The sequence below is a fragment of the Pristiophorus japonicus genome, chromosome X (genome assembly GCF_044704955.1).
Source record: "Pristiophorus japonicus isolate sPriJap1 chromosome X, sPriJap1.hap1, whole genome shotgun sequence".
NCBI classification, from domain to species: domain Eukaryota; kingdom Metazoa; phylum Chordata; class Chondrichthyes; family Pristiophoridae; genus Pristiophorus; species Pristiophorus japonicus.
Genome location: NC_092010.1, coordinates 39118577 through 39134239, shown reverse-complemented (window position 1 = coordinate 39134239; position 15663 = coordinate 39118577).

Below are 15663 nucleotides of genomic sequence, written 5' to 3'. Positions count from 1 at the left end.
GGGCAGGTTTGGCAGATCAATATTCCTGGTTGCAGGATTTTTAGACATGGCAAAGAGGGGGGTAAAAAGGGGAGTGGGGGTGTTGTGGTTCTGATTAAGGAAACTATTACAGCGGTGAGGAGGAATGATATGTTAGAGGGATCATCAAATGAGGCTATATAGGTCGAATTGAAAAATAAAAAAGGGACGATCGCACTGCTAGGCGTGTATTATAGACCCCCAAACAGTGGGAGTGAGATAGAGGAGCAAATAGAAACATACATAGAAACATAGAAAATAGGTGCAAGAGTAGGCCATTCGGTCCATCGAGCCTGCACCACCATTCAATAAGATCATGGCTGATCATTCCTTCAGTACCCCTTTCCTGCTTTCTCTCCACACTCCTTGATCCCTTTAGCCGTAAGGGCCATATCTAACTCCCTCTTGAATATATCCAATGAACTGGCATCAACAACTCTCTGCGGCAGGGAATTCCACAGGTTAACAACTCTCTGAGTGAAGAAGTTTCTCCTCATCTCAGTCCTAAATGGCTTACCCCGTATCCTAAGACTATGTCCCCTGGTTCTGGACTTCCCCAACATCGGGAACATTCTTCCCGCATCTAGCCTGTCCAGTCCCGTCAGAATCTGATATGTTTCTATGAGATCCCCTCTCATCCTTCTAAACTCCAGTGTATAAAGGCCCAGTTGATCCAGTCTCTCCTCATATGTCAGTCCAGCCATCCCAGGAATCAGTCTGGTGAACCTTTGCTGCACTCCCTCAATCGCAAGAACGTCCTTCCTCAGATTAGGAGACCAAAACTGAACACAATATTCCAGGTGAGGCCTCACCAAGGCCCTGTACAATTGCAGTAAGACCTTCCTGCTCCTATACTCAAATCCCCTAGCTATGAAGGCCAACATACCATTTGCCTTCTTCACCGCCTGCTGTACCTGCATGCCAACTTTCAATGACTGATGTACCATGACACCCAGGTCTCGTTGCACCTCCCCTTTTCCTAATCTGCCGCCATTCAGATAATATTCTGCCTTCGTGTTTTTGCCACCAAAGTGGATCACCTCACATTTATCCACATTATACTGCATCTGCCATGCATTTGCCAACTCACCTAACCTGTCCGAGTCACCTTGCAGCCTCTTAGCATCCTCCTCACAGCTCACACCGCCACCTAGTTTAGTGTCATCTGCAAACTTGGAGATATTACACTCAATTCCATCATCCAAATCATTAATATATATTGTAAATAGCTGGGGTCCCAGCACTGAGCCCTGCGGCACTCCACTAGTCACTGCCTGCCATTCTGAAAAGGACCCGTTTATCCCGACTCTCTGCTTCCTGTCTGCCAACCAGTTCTCTATCCACGTCAATACATTAGCCCCAATACCATGTGCTTTGATTTTGCACACCAATCTCTTGTGTGGGACCTTGTCAAAAGCCTTTTGAAAGTCCAAATACACCACATCCACTGGTTCTCCCTTGTTCACTCTGCTAGTTACATCCTCACAAAATTCCAGAAGATTTGTCAAGCATGATTTCCCTTTCATAAATCCATGCTGACTTGGACCAATCCCATCACTGCTTTCCAAATGCGCTGCTATTTCATCCTTAATGATTGATTCCAACATTTTCCCCACGACTGATGTCAGGCTAACTGGTCTATAATTTCCCGTTTTCTCTCTCCCTCCTTTTTAAAAAGTGGTGTTACATTAGCTACCCTCCAGTCTATGGGAACTGATCCTGAGTTGATAGACTGTTGGAAAATGATCACCAATGCATCCACTATTTCTAGGGCCACTTCCTTAAGTATCCTGGGATGTAGACTATCAGGCCCTGGGGATTTATCGGCCTTCAATCCCGTTAATTTCCCTAACACAATTTCCCACCTAATAAGGATGTCCTTCAGTTCCTCCTTCTCACTAGACCCTCGGTCCCCTAGTACGTTCGGAAGGTTATTTGTGTCTTCCTTTGTGAAGACAGAACCAAAGTATTTGTTCAATTGGTCTGCCATTTCTTTGTTCCCCATTATAAATTCACCCGAATCCGACTGCAAGGGACCTACGTTTGTCTTCACTAATCTTTTTCTCTTCACTTACCTATAGCTTTTGCAGTCAGTTTTTATGTTTCTGGCAAGCTTCCTCTCGTACTCTATTTACCCACTCCTAATTAAACCCTTTGTCCTCCTCTGCTGAATTCTAAATTTCTCCCAGTCCTCCGGTTTGCTGCTTTTTCCGGCTAATTTGTATGCCTCTTCCTTGGATTTAACACTATCCTTAATTTCCTTTGTTAGCCACAGTTGAGCCATCTTTCCCATTTTATTTTTACTCCAGACAGGGATGTACAATTGTAGAAGTTCGTCCATATGATCTTTAAAGGTTTGCCATTGCCTATCCACCATCAACCCTTTAAGTATCATTTGCCAGTCTAATTTAGCCAATTCGCGCCTCATTACCTTTCCTTAAGTTCAGGACCTAATTTCTGTATTAACTTTGTCACTCTCCATCTTAATGAAGAATTCTACCACATTATGGTCACTCTTCCTCAAGGGGCCTCGCATAACAAGATTGCTAATTAGTCCTTTCTCATTACACATCACCCAGTCTAGGATGGCCCGCTCTCTGGTTGGTTGCTCAACATATTGGTCGAGAAAACCATCCCTAATCCACTCCAGGAAATCCTCCTCCACCGCATTGCTACCAGTTAGGTTAGCCGAATCAATATGTAGATTAAAGTCGTCCATGATTACTGCTGTACCTCTATTGCACACATCCCTTATTTCTTGTTTGATGCTGTCCCCAACCTCACTACTACTATTTGGTGGCCTGTACACAACTCCCACTAGCGTTTTCTGCCCTTTGGTATTCTGTAGCTCCACCCATACTGATTCCACATCATCCTAGCTAATGTCTTTCCTTACAATTGCATTAATTTCCTCTTTAACCAGCAACGCCACCCCACCTCCTTTTCCTTTCTGTCTATCCTTCCTAAATGTTGAATACCCTTGGATGTTAAGTTCCCAGCCTTGGTCACCCTGGAGCCATGTCTCTGTGATGCCAATCACATCGTATCCGTTAACTGCTATCTGCACAGTTAATTCGACCACCTTATTCCGAATACTCCTCGCATTGAGGCACAGAGCCTTCAGGCTTGCCTTTTTAACACACTTTGACCCTTTAGAATTTTGCTGTAAAGTGGCCCTTTTTGTTTTTTGCCTTGGGTTTCTCTGCCCTCCACTTTTACTCTTCTCCTTTCTATCTTTTGCTCTGTCTTCATTTTGTTTCCCTCTGTCTCCCTGCATTGGTTCCCATCCTCCTGCCATATTAGTTTAACTCCTCCCAAACAGCACTAGCAAACACTCCCCCTAGGACATTGGTTCTGGTCCTGCCCAGGTGCAGACCATCCAGTTTGTACTAGTCCCACCTCCCCCAGAACCAGTTTCAATCCCCAGGAATTTGAATCCCTCCCTGCTGCACCACTGCTCAAGCCACGTATTCATCTGAGCTATCCTGCGATTCCTACTCTGACTAGAATGTGGCACTGGTAGCAATCCTGAGATTACTACTTTTGAGGTCTTACTTTTTAATTTAACTCCTAGCTCCCTAAATTCGTCTCGTAGGACCTCATCCCGTTTTTTACCTATATCGTTGGTACCTATGTGTACCACGACAACTGGCTGTTCACCCTCCCTTTTTAGAATGTCCTGCACCCGCTCTGAGACATCCTTGACCCTTGCACCAGGGAGGCAACTTACCATCTTGGAGTCTCGGTTGCGGCCGCAGAAACGCCTATCTATTCCCCTTACAATTGAATCCCCTATCACTATCGCTCTCCTACTCTTTTTCCTGCCCTCCTGTGCAGCAGAGCCAGCCACGGTGCCATGAACTTGGCTGCTGCTGCCCTCCCCTGATGAGTCATTCCCCTCAACAGTACTCAAAGCAGTGTATCTGTTTTGCAGGGGGATGACCGCAGGGGACCCCTGCACTACCTTCCTTGCACTGCTCTTCCTGTTGGTCTTCCATTCCCTGTCTGGCTGTGTACCCTTTATCTGCGGTAAGACCAACTCACTAAACGTGCTATTCACGTCATTCTCAGCATCGTGCTGAGTAAATCCACCCGCAGCTCCAGTTCCGCAATGCAGTCCGTCAGGAGCTGGAGGCAGATACACTTCTCACACACGTAGTCATCAGGGACACCGGAAGCGTCCCTGAGTTCCCACATAGTGCAGGAGGAACATAACACGTGCCCCAGCTGTCCTGCCATGACTTAACCCTTAGATTAACTTAATTTGACAACAACAATGCTAAATGTTACTTACTGATATAGAAAAGAAAAAGAAAAGCTACTTACCAATCACCAGCCAATCACTTACCCCCTTGGCTGTGACGTCACCTTTCTATTTCTTTCTATTTCTTTTTTGCCTTCTCCCTGCAGCTGCAGAAGCTGGCCTTTTGTAGGCCTCACCAACGCTGCCGCCAGAACTCCCGCCTCTCGCTCTCCATAACTAACTTGAATCTGACTGAATTATGGTCACTTGGGTGCCAGTGACCATAATTCAGTCAGATTCAAGTTAGTTATGGATAAGGAGAAGGATAGGCCTGAAATAAAAGTCCCAAATTGGGGGAAAAGCTAATTTTGCTAAGTTAAGGAGTGATTTGGCCACAGTGGACTGGAAACAGCTACTTGTAGGTAAATCAGTGTCGGAACAATGGAAGGCATTCAAGGAGGAGATCCGGAAGGCTCAGGCCAAACATGTGCCCTTAAAGAAAAAGGCTGGGAATAATAATTCTAGAGCCCCCTGGATGTCTAGGGACTTACAGGGGAGGATAAAGAAAAAAAGGGAAGCTTATGTCATATCATCAACACCTTCATCATAGGCAGTCCCTCGGAATCGAGGAAGACTTGCTTCCACTCCTGAAGTGAGTTCTTAGGTGACTGAACTGTCCAATACGAGAGCCACAGACTCTGTCACAGGTGGGACAGATAGTCATTGAAGGAAAGGATGGGTGGAACTGATTTGCCGCACGCTCCTTCCGCTGCCTGCACTTGGTTTCTGCATGCTCTCGCCGTTGAGACTCGAGGTGCTCAGCGCCCTCCCGGATGCACTTCCCCCACTTAGGGCGGACTGGTCTTTGGCCAGGGACTCCCAGGTGTCGGTGGGGATGTTGCACTTTATCAGGGAGGCTTTGAGGGTGGTCCCTGTAACGTTTCCTCTGTCCACCTTTGGCTCGTTTGCCGTGAAGGAGCTCCGAGTAGAGCACTTGCTTTGGGAGTCTCGTGTCTGGCATGCGGACAATGTGGCCTGCCCAGCGGAGCTGATCAAGTGTGGTCAGTGCTTCGATGCTGGGGATGTTGGCCTGGTCGAGGACGCTAACGTTGGTGCGTCTGTCCTCCCAGGGGATTTGCAGGATCTTGCGGAGACATTGTTGGTGATATTTCTCCAGCAACTTGAGGTGTCTGCTGTACATGGTCCATGTCTCTGAGCCATACAGGAGGGCAGGTATATCATATACCAACAGCTAAATGCTATAGAATCTTTAGATCAATATAGAAAGTTAAGAGGCAAAATTAAAAAGGATATTAGGAAAGCTAAAAGAGAGCACGAAATATATTTGGCTAGTAAAATTAAGGAGAACCCAAAGATGTTCTAAAAATATATTAAGAGTAAGAGGGTAACTAAAGAAAGGGTAGGGCCTATTTGAGACCATGAGGGTAATCTTTGTGTGGAAGCGGAAGATGTTGGTAAAGTTCTTAATGAATACTTTGAGTCTGTTTTCACAAAGGAAAGGGGCAATGCAGATACTGCTATTGAGGAGGACTGTGATATTCTGGATGAAATATAGTGAGAGAGGAGGTATTAAGGGGTTTAGCAGCTTTGAAAGTGGATAAGTCCCCAGGCCCAGATGAAATGCATCCCAGGCTGTTGAGTGAAGTAAAAGAGGAAATAGCAGAGGCCTAGACCATCATTTTTCAGTCCTCTTTGGACCTGGTCATGGTGTCAGAGGATTGGAGGACTGCTAATGTAGTACCCTTGTTTAAGAAGGGAGAAAGGGATAGGCCGAGTAATTACAGGCCTGTCAGACTAACCTCAGTGGTGGGAAAATGATTGGGAAAAAATCCTGAAAGACAGCATAAATCTACATTTGGAAAGGCAAGGGTTAATTAGGGACAGTCAGCACGGATTTGTTAAGAGAAGATCGTATTTGACTAACCTGATTTAATTTTTTGAGGAGGTAACCAAGCGGGTCGATGAGAGTAGTGCGTATGATGTGGTATATATGGACTTTAGCAAAGCTTTTGATAAGGTCCCACATGGTAGACTGGTCATGAAGGTTAAAGCCCATGGGATCCAGGGCAAAATGGCAAGTTGGATCCAAAATTGGCTTCGAGGTAGGAAGCAAAGGGTAATGGTTGATGGATGTTTTTGTGACTGGAAGGATGTTTCCAGTGGGGTTCCGCAGGGCTCAGTACTGGGTCCCTTGTTTTTTGTGGTATTTATCAACGATTTAGATTTGAATATAGGGAGTATGATTAAGAAGTTTGCAGATGACACTAAAATTGGCTGTGTGGTTGATAATGAAGAGGAAAGTCATGGGCTGCAGGAGGATATCAATCTACTGGTCAGGTGGGCAGAGCAGTGGCAAATGGAATTTAATTCAGAGAAGTGTGACGTGATGCACTTTGGGAGGGCTAATAAGGAAAGGGTATAAGCATTAAGCAGTAGGCCACTTAATAGTGTACTTGAACAAAGGGACCTTGGAGTGCTTGACCACAGATCCCTGAAAGTAGCAGGCCAGGTGGATAAGGTGGTTAAGAAGGCATACGGAATGCTTGCCTTTATTGGCCGAGGCATAGAATATAAGAGCAGGAAGGTTATGCTTAAATTGTATAATACTTTGGTTAGGCCACAGTTGGAGTACTGCGTGCAGTTCTGGTCGCCCTATTATAGGAAGGACGTGATTGCACTAGAGAGGGTGCAGAGGAGATTTACTAGGATGCTGTCTCAACTGGAGAATCTTAGTTATGAGGACAGATTGGATAGGCTGGGTTTGTTCTTATTGGAACAGAGGAGGTTGAGAGGAGACCTCATTGAGGTGTGCAAAATATTGGGGGGCCTGGACATAGTGGATAGTAAGGGTCTATTTCCATTGGTGGAGGGGTCTATTACGAGGGGGCATAGTTTTAAGGTGGTTGGTGGAAGGTTTAGAGGGGATTTGAGGGGGGGCTTCTTTACGCAGAGGGTTGTGGGGATCTGGAACTCGCTGCCTGGAAGAGTGGTGGATGCAGAAACCCTCACCACTTTTAAGCGATGGTTGGATGGGCACTTAAAGTGCAGTAACCTGCAGGGTTACAGACCTAGAGCTGGTCATTGGGATTAGACTGGATGACCTTTTGTTGGACAGCGCAGATATAATGGTAAGTACAGCAGGGAATCGAATACGGCCAGGGTGATCTCCTGGACTAGTGTCGATCGCCTGGATGGGTCGGAGAGGGATTTTCCAAGATTTTTTCCCCTAAATTGGCCTGGGTGTTTATCTGGTTTTTGCCTCTCCCAGGAGATCACATGGCTCCGGTTGGGGTGGAGTGTAGAATGTTTCGGTGTAAGGGGTGTTACAGTTGTGTGAGGCGGACTGGTTGGGCTGGGTGCTCTTTGCCTTTCTGTCATTGTTCATGGGTTTATATGTAACCTTCAGGGCTGCTGGCCTGCAAGAGCAGCGGTGGGACCCTGGTAAAGCAGAGGAGCGGGAAGGTCGTGGCAGAGGTATGGTGAGTGATCAAGGTGGTGGAGTGTTGAGGGATCGTGGCTGAGATTCGGTGGGTGATTGTCCGCCCCACACAACTGCGACACCCCTTACATTGAAACATTCCGGTGCGGACACAATGGGCTGAACAGACCTTCTTCTGCGCTGTAAATTTCTATGTTTCTATGTTTCAATGAAGGACCCAATGTTCCAGTCCTGAACGACATGCTGAAGGGTGGAAGATGCCTGTGGGTGGATTTTTTTAACGTGGGGTGACCGTTGCACACCAGCCACCACACGGGCTTGACAGAGCTAGGCCTTGGTCCAGGGGCAAGGACGACTGGAGACCTGCTCTGCTGCACGGACCTAGTGTGCACACATATCGCACAGTGTGGGCTGGACCCGTGCTGCCCGTGGGCCCTCGGCTCTTCTGGGCCCCGCACCCTCATTTGCCGCACCTCCGCCTCGATCACTCGCCGCACCTCCGCCCCGACCTTCCCGCTCCTCTGTTGTACCTGGGCCCCGCCGATGCTCCTGCCCACGCTCCAAACAGCGACCTGGGTCCTGATGACATCACTCAGTCGCCCACCTCGAAGCCGTCGCACATCTGGAGCAGCTCGCACTGGATGTAGTAGTGATACACCGCTCCAGCTCTATTGTAGCCGACCTGTGGAGCAACCAGTGCATCCACTATCTCTGCAGCCATTTCCCTTAAAACCCTAGGATGTAAGCCATCAGGACCAGGGGACTTGTCCGCCTTTAGTCCCATTATTTTACCTAGTACTATTTCATTAGCCACTATTGGAAGAAGAGCAGGGGAGAGAGATATCCCCGGTGTCCTGGCCAATATTTATCCCTCAATCAACATAACAAAAACAGATTATCTGGTCATTGTCACATTGCTGTGTGTGGGAGCTTGCTGTGCGCAAATTGGGCTGCCGCGTTCCCCACATTACAACAGTGACTACACTCCAAAATAGTTCATTACGCTTTCGGACGTCCTGAGTTTGTGAAAGGCTCTGTATAAATGCAAGTCTTTATTCTTCCTTCCAGTCGACATCATGAGTTAAATACAGACAGAGAAGGTGATTGGGCTTGCTTGCCTGGACAGAAAGACTTACCATTCTATTCCCCCCCCCGCCACCCGCCCAACAAACTTGCTCTTGAATGACACAAGATTTTTAAAATCTCCACTACCTAGAAATCTATTTCATGTGAAAAAAGACTTGCATTTATATAGCGCCTTTCATGACCACTGGACGTCCCAAAGCGCTTTACAGCCAATGAAGTACTTTTGAAGTGTAGTCACTGTTGTAATGCAGGATGTGTTGAATACACTTTGGGAAGAAATTCTTCCCGACCTCTGTCCTAAATTCACTGTTCACCAGTTTGAACCTATCCTCTTTCCATACTCCAGACTTATAGCAACAACTTTCATTTATATAGCGCCTTTAGCATAGTAAAAGATCCCAGGATGATGCACAGGAGCGTTACCAGTCAAAATTTAACACCGAGCCACATCAGGAGATATTCGGACAGGTTACCAATAGCTTGGTCAAAGCCAATCCCATTTAGAAAGAAAAGACTTGCATTTATACAGCACTGGAACATCTCCCAGGACATTACAGCTAACAAATTAACTTTGAAGTGTAATCACTGCAGGCAATTTGTGCCTAGATCAGAAATAAACAGTTAATGTGTTTTTGGTGATGCTGCTTGTGGGATAATGTTGCCCCTGCTCTTTTTCAAATAGTGCCATGGGATCTATAATAGCCACCTGAGTGGACTGGCTGCCCGCTCGCTTCCGTGGTCTTGTCTGTGCCCGGTGGCCCTGGCGAGGGAGCAGGCAGTACCCACTGATATGCTGAGGCCTTCCACGACAGGTGGGCACGAGGAAAAACCTTATTATTCAGTTTTATGCGTTCTTTGTTCTTTTATAGATCTTTTATGGATCAATTAAAAAGGCATACAATGTGTAGCTACATAGGATGACACAGGATATACGGCACATAAACAGGCCATTGGGCCCAACCAGTCCATGCCGGCGTTTATGCTCCACTCGAGCCTCCTCCCGTCTTTCCTCATCTAAATCTATCAGCATAACTCTCTATTCCCTTCTCCCTCATGTGTTTATCCAGCCTCCCCTTAAATGCATCGATACTATTCGCTTCAACCCCTCCCTGTGGCAGCAAGTTCCACATTCTCACCACTCTCTGGGTAAAGAAGTTTCTCCTGAATTCCCTATTGGATTTCTTGGTGACGATCTTATTTTGATGGCCTCTAGTTATGCTCTTCCCCACAAGTGGAAACATTCTCTCTGTACCCACTCGATCAAAACCTTTCATCATTTTAAAGACCTCTATTAGGTCACTCCCTCAGCCTTCTTTTTTCAAGAGAAAAGAGACCCAGCCTGTTCATCCTTTCCTGAATATATTGACAATATCCTGATTTCATTTTGGTCGCAGCTTCTTTGTTTAATTGGACCACGTGTTAAACTATTGTATTAGTAGTGCCCTTCAAAAGGGGCACTGGTGATGTTGTTTCCCGTCAGGTGACACTGGGGCAACTCAGGGCCATCCCTATTGGTCCAATTGAAATAGGCCCACCTGAACAGGCAGAGGAGGGTCCTCAGTTTAGCAACACATCCAGAGGGCAGCACCTCCCAGCTCGGCATTTACTCACTTTCCACCACCCTGCAGACCACTCTGAGACTTCTCTCTGTACGCAGAGAGCGTTATGGAAATGTATGCCGCCATTGTTGCTGATGTGGGGAGGTGCTGGGCCGCACCTTTTAACATTTAAAAAAGTAACTAAGTAGAAATTGAATAAATTCTTAAAACACAAAATTGAAGGGTTCTACACATTTCCTTGTGTAAATATTTTTCTGCAATTCACTTCAGTGCAGAACTTGCAAATCTCAATTCCAGAATTGTCATACAATAGCGCCCTCTGGTGCGTATTGTAGACATAACCATTTTTTCCCTGTGGGATTCGGGGGTACTCTGCATGGCGACATATCGTCGACGTGTTTACTGAGGCATACAAAAGCACGGGCCTTACGCTAAACATCAGCAAGACAAAGGTCCTCCACCAGCCTGTCCTCACCACACAGCACTGTCCCCCAGTCATCAAGATCCACGACGTGGCCCTGGACAACGTGGACGACTTCCCATATCTCGGGAGCCTCCTATCAACAAGAGCAGACATTGACAACGAGATCCAACACCGACTCCAGTGCGCCAGTGCAGCCTTCGGCCGCCTGAGGAAAAGAGTGTTCGAAGACCAGGCCCTCAAAACTGCCACGAAGCTCATGGTCTACAGGGCTGTAGTGATACCCGCCCTCCTGTATGGCTCAGAGACACGGACCATGTACAGTAGACACCTCAAGTCACTGGAGAAATACCACCAACAATGCCTCTGCAAGATCCTGCAAATCCCCTGGGAGGACAGATGCACCGACATTAGTGTTATGTACGCAATAAAGGTTCAAACTGAGTACTGTTTAACTAAGCAAGGTACAATCTTGCCTCTGCTTTATTTTGGCCCAAAGTGCCTGACTCACAAAATGGCTGGCCTTTTATACCAGAGCAGCACCATGTGCGTGCTGCTCAATGGCTTCCAACAATGACACCATCTGGAGGCTACAAACAGCATGTACATACATGACAATACCCTCCTCTGAGATCTTATCCCAGTCTTTCACAGGTTGGGATGGTCCGGGGCTTTACACTCCCGGGTTGACCGTCTCAGTTCGATTCCGGCCTTGGGTGAATGTGCGGGGTCTGTTGTGGCTGGTGGCTGGATGACTGACTTGTTGGGGGTGGCAGTGGCCATGTCAGGAATTGCAAGTCCATTTTTATTGAACATGTCTGTGATGGAAATTCCGGATTCACTGATGACCCTTGAACCCACTGAAGGCTGCTGGTAGGTTGGTTGGTCGTCGACGGTTTCTTCGTCCGACTGCTCTGGCTCGTCTGTGTGCCTCAGCTTTGTCTGATCCATGTGTTTCCTGCAAGTTTGCCCATTCTTGAACTTAATAACAAATACTCTGTTGCCCTCCTTGGCCATGACCGTACCAGCGATTCATCTGGGACCCTGACCAGAATTCAACACATATACAGGATCATTAACAGAAATCTCGCATGACACAGTTACGTGATTGTGGTACCCTTGTTGACTCTGTCTTCTGTATTCAACATGATTACTTAAATCTGGGTGTACCAGAGATAACTTGGTCTTAAGACCTCTTTTCATCATGAGTTCAGCAGGCGAGACCCCTGAGTGTGTGGGGTCTTGTCCTGTAACTCAGCAGTATGCAGGACAAGCGGGTCTGCAGTGACCCTTGGGTTACTCTCCTCATGCTTTGCTTGATAATTTGTACTGCATGTTCTGCTTGCCCGTTGGACGCAGGCTTGAACGGTGCTGACCTTACATGTTTTATGCCGTTAAGTTTTACAAACTCCTGAAACTCCTGACTGGTGAAGCACGACCCATTGTCGCTCACCACTATGTCAGGCAGACCATGTGTCGCGAACATGACATTGAGATTCTCTATGGTTGCCGTGGACGTACTAGATGACATGATTATGCATTCTATCCACTTCAAATAAGCATCCACCACCACTAAAAACATTTTGCCCAGGAAGGGACCTGCAAAATCTACATGGATCCTGGACCAAGGTTTAGATGGCCATGATCACAGACTCAGCAGCGATTCCGCTGGTGCTTTGCTGAGCTGCATGCAGGTGTTGCACTGATGCACGCATGCTTCCAGCTCAGAATCAATTCCTGGCCACCATACGTGGGACCTGGCGATGGCCTTCATCACTATTCCAGGATGTGTGATGTGTAACTCACGCACAAGCTTCTCTCTCTCTTTCTTAGGCGTTACAACTCGATTGCCCCACAATATGCAATCTGCTCGAATAGACAGTTCGTCCTTGCGACGAATGTACGGTTTGGCCTCCTCGCACATTTGCTTAGGTATGGCAGACCAATCCCCTTTGAGGATGCAACCCTTTACCACCGATAATATCGGGTCCTGGCTGGTCCAGGTCTTAACTTGTTGAGCCGTGACAGGGGTACCTTCACTCTCAAAAGCATCCATGATTAACATTAAATCTGCCGGTTGTGGCGTTTCCATCTCCGGTGTGGGCAACGGCAACCGGCTCAAAGCATCGGCACAATTCTCTGTGCCAGGTTTGTGGCGAATGACATAATCATAGGCAGATAATGTCAGCGTCCACCTTTGGATGCGGGATGAAGCGTTGGTATTGATACCTTTGCTCTCGGAAAACAACGAAATGGGCGACTTGTGATCGGTCTCTAATTCGAACCTCAGACCGAACAGGTATTGATGCATCTTCTTAACACCGTACACACACGCTAAAGCTGCTTTTTCTACCATACTGTAGGCTCTTTCTGCTTTAGACAAACTTTTGGATGCATACGCGACAGGTTGAAGTTTCCCCGACTCATTGGCTTGTTGTAACACGCAACCAATTTCATATGACGATGCGTCACAGGCCAAAACTAAACGTTTACATGGGGCATAATATACCAGCAGCTTGTTCGAGCAAAGCAGATTAGTGGCTTTCTCAAAGACTCTCTCTTACAGTACACCCCATACCCAGTTGTTGCCTTTTCTCAATAGCATGTGCAGTGGTTCAAGTAAGGTGTTCAATTTAGGTAGGAAGTTACCAAAGTAGTTGAGTAGACCCAGGAACGAACGCAGCTCCGTCACGTTCTGCGGCTTGGGTGCATTCTTCATGGCTTTGGTTTTCACGTCAGTCGGTCTGATGCCATCAGCGGCGATTTTCCTCCCGAGGAATTCTACTTCCAGTGCCATGAAGACGCACTTCGAGCATTTAAGTCTGAGTCCCACTCTGTCCAATCGCAGTAGAACCTCTTCCAGGTTGTTCAGATGTTCCTTGGAGTCACGACCTGTGATCAGGATGTCACCTTGGAACACGACGGTTCTGGGAATGGACTTCAGTAGACTTTCCATATTCCTCTGGAATATTGCTGCAGCCGAGCGACTTCTAAATGGGCACCTGTGGTAAATAAACAATCCTTTGTGCGTGTTAATGCACCTAAGTCTCTTCGACGTCTCAACCAACTCCTGCGTCATATAGGCCGACGTCAAGTACAGCTTTGTGAATGACTTCCCTCCGGCTAGCATTGCAAACAAGTCATCAGCCTTCGGTAATGGATACTGATCTTGTTTCAAAACCCTGTTGATCGTAGCCTTGTAGTCTCCACAGATTCTGACTGTGCCATCACTTTTCAGCACAGGAACAATGGGGCTGGCCCATTCATTAAATTCGACCGGTGATATGATCCCTTCACGCTGGAGTCTGTCAAGTTCAATTTTGGCCTTCTCCCTCATCATGTATGGGACTGCCCGAACTTTATGATGGACGGGTATTGCATCTGAGTCCACGTGGATCTGCACCTTGGCTCCCGTGAAGTTGCTGATACCCGGTTCGAACAGTAAGGGGAACTTGCTCAATACTTGGGCACAAGTATCTTCTTCCGATGACAACGCCTTTATATCGTTCCAGTCGCATCTGACTTTCTCCAACCAGCTCCTGCCATTGGGCCATTGCCTGGAACAATCCACAGCAGTAACTCGTGAATCGCACCGTTATACGACACATTAATCTGTGCACTGCCAATCATCTTTATCAGTTCTTTGGTGTACGTGCGCAGCTTGACGTTAACAGGGCTCAGCCTGGGCCTCACAGTCTTAGTATCCCACAGCTTATTAAATGCCCTCTCATTCATGATCGATTGACTCGCCCCCGTGTCCAGTTCTATCGATACTGGTATCCCGTTAAACTTCACGTTAATCAAAATTGGTTTACTCTTGATTATGAAAGAGTACAGTCCACACATTTCTTCCTCTGGCACCTCGGATTGCCTATCCAGATCCACGCTAGTCTGATGCTCATCCTCCACGTGGTGTGTCGCAGCACGCTTGCTCATCTGCGGACACTTGCGCTGGAGATGCCCCACCCTCAGACAGCCTTTGCACCTATATTGTTTAAATCGGCACTGCTGGTGCCGATGATTTCCCCCACAACGCCAACACGGAGAAGTCGGATACATTCCCGCTGACGGACTTTGGGCAGCCACAGGTTTCGCAAACACAGCCGGATAGGCCCTGCCACGTGCCGCTCTGCCGAACGCCGAATCAATCGCATTTACAGTACTTGCCGAGGTTCGGTTCTTCACCGATATTTGCTTTAGACTCCTGTCCGTCGTCACACATGATTGAGTGATCTGGATGGCCCTTTTTAAATCCAACTCCTCCACCGCCAGAAGTTTGTGCAGGATCACCTCGTGGTTGATACCGATAACAAAGAAGTCCCGCAGCATGTCTGTCAATACCGTCCCGAACTTGCACGGTTCCGCTAGGCGTCTCAGGTCGGCAACGAATTCTGCCGCGCTCTGACCCTCCGATCGAACGTGTGTATCAAACCTGTATCTCGAGATGATGATGCCGTCATCTGGCTTGAAGTGCTCCCGTACCAATGTACACAACTCCTGTACGTTTTCTCTGTTGGATCACTAGGCATGAGTAGATTCTTTATCAGACCGTAGATCTTTGAACCGCACACAGTGAGGAACACGGCCCAGCACTGATCTGCATCGTCGACCCCCTCCATTTTGTTGGCCACGAAGTACTGGTTCAAACGGCTCACAAAGTCTGCCCAGTCTTCTCCCTCCACAAATCGCTCTAAAAATCCAATCGTGCTCATTTTGCAAACAAAGGTTCTTGTATTCTCGTCGCCAAATGTTATGTATGCAATAAAGGTTCAAACTGAGTACTGTTTAACTAAGCAAGGTACAACCTTGCTTTTGTTTTATTTTGGCCCAAAGTGCCTGACTCACAGCATGGCTGGCCTTTTATACCAGAGCAGCA